A 2,414-nucleotide genomic window follows, 5' to 3' on the forward strand; every position below is an offset into this window, starting at 1 on the left:
CTCGGTAACAGTAATACTCGACTCTTCATATTTTAGCAGGGACAGAGAAAGGGATTTGGAAAGGGATACCATGCAATGACTCTTTTATAACATAATCAAGAGAAAAGTCTAATTAATTAATTATAATAAATTCTAATTCTAAGGCAGTTGTGGCCACATCACTTTATTTCACACCTCTATGAGAACTTTGTGATTAAGGTTCTTCTTTCTATTCTTTTACTCCTATCAACTTAAAATAAATTTTTAAACTAGATTTCTTGTCCCCAAACCAAATTCAGTCCCTATAGCACCACATTAATAGTTCTGACTTTTAATAAAACAACATTGAAAAAAAATTAATTCCAAAAGAGAGCATGTGATAAAAGAACACAGAGTGCACCTGGATGTTTTGTTCCCTGTCATAGAATTAGTTCTAGAAATCACTTTAGTTTTGGCAAATGGTAAAATCTTAACGATCAATATTCATAAGGTCTCTGTCTGGATTAAGTAATTTGAACACCTGAAAAGTCTTTGTCTGAAATATTAAAGGTTATGGTAATAATAAAGGTGAGAGTGAATGGAATATTTTTAAAATCCAAAGAATGTCATTCTCACATTTAAAATTCATAAGCAAAGTTTTCATAAAAACTGGCATTTCTTTCTGCTGACATTTGAGTTGGAATTTGGCCTCGTTTCAAGGTCACTGGCTAAATGTTTAATGTGAAAAAATGTTATAGATCAAAATAAGGTGTATACGATCCTAATGAATAAAATGATTTCTTAAAGCAAGCTTTTGATGTCCCTTGAGCCTCTTCCCAAACAAAGTAGCAGTCAAACAAAAAAAAAGAGTGTTAGCTTACCTCTTAGGAAAGCAGAAATTTCAAAACGGAGCTAATTAGTATGCAAAAACAAACCCAAACAAACAAAAATCAAAGTGACAGTCTTATTCAAACCCAGACCATTCAGTCACTCAAGCTTTGAGAAACATTCACCAAAACTTACACCTCTTAGCGTTTCGGGTGTTGTGAATTCATCTTTTCTACTCTGCAGTACCCATTCCCAATGCACAGCTCCCCTCAGTTCTTTCCAGCACCTCAGTTTGCATGTGGTCACCTCCCAGGGTTCAGTCCTGGACCTGATTTTCTTGTGTCAGCAAACTCAGCTGATGCAAACCTCTACGCAAATGTCCCACAGACTAGATTTTCCTCCTTTAACCCTGGGCTTGTTTCCTGGGCTCAGTCATGCTGGTTCTGCACCTTTTGTAAAAGAATGTTGCCTAGAGCCTGAAATACACAGGAGACCCCATCCTCAAGGCTCTGACCTTTAAGGGTGCAACACTTTTCCATTCATATAGAGATAAAAAGTTGCAGAACAGAGAATAACATTTGTCCTGTTAGAGGTTTATAAGGACACCACTACCTGACCCACATGGACGGCTGCAAGAACAAAGGATTTCGACACCAAGAAGTTTGCAACAACCAACCATAACCCCTCCCCTTTTATTATAAAAGGAGCTTGAATTCTGACTTGAGGAAGATGATTCTCTAGGACATGGGTCCCCCATCTTCTCAGTCTGCTGGTTTTCAGAATAAAGTCATTATTCTTTGCCCCAGCACCTCATATCCCAATTTATTGCAAGCAGAATGAGTTTGGGCTCAGTGATAGTGGGGAATTTCTAACATTTACTTTTTAATGCCTTCTTCTTCCCCAAGAGTAAAAGTAAATAAAATCATAAAAGAGGGATCAACATCCATGTGTTTTACTTGTTGAATACCAAGTTCTATGCCAGGATATGACCACACAAATGTGAACAAAGCATGACTGCTAAGAGACCTCTTATTTCCACAAGAAAGATAACTAGGAACGCAGCTGCTATAATGAATTCACTGACCATGATAAGAGAGGCATGAAAAAGATCGTGAGGACACGTAAGAGGGATGACACATTCATTTCTGTGGTATTTATATGGCTTTTTGAATAGTATATGCAAAGTTTACTATGTCCTTCCTTGGCTGGTCTGGGCTTGTAATTCATTCCTTAGATGTAAAAATAGTTTTCAGTTCATAAATAGAATAATTTCTGTCCTCAGAGATCCAATATTTCAGTGGAGGAACAGAGACAATAAATCAGGGAACTACTCGGATTTCTAGCACACCCGATGGTGCCAAGTGCTATGGAGAAAAACAAAACAAGGAGAGTGGAGAAGAAATGCATATGGTGTAGAGGGGGGATTGCGTTCCAGGCACAGGGAAGAACTAGCCAGACTGACCGGGAACAGCAAGGCCAGGTGCCTGGACCAGAGATGGTGATAACTGAGAGCAGCAGGAGAAGAGGTCGGACAGCTCAGGAGTAGCCAGACTGGGAAGAGCCTTGGTGGCCATGGTTACAGACTTGGCTTTACTTTGGGAAGGATAGAAAGCCAGGAGAGGTTCTGA

The sequence above is a fragment of the Camelus ferus genome, chromosome 2, assembly GCF_009834535.1.
Source record: "Camelus ferus isolate YT-003-E chromosome 2, BCGSAC_Cfer_1.0, whole genome shotgun sequence".
NCBI lineage: Eukaryota > Metazoa > Chordata > Mammalia > Artiodactyla > Camelidae > Camelus > Camelus ferus.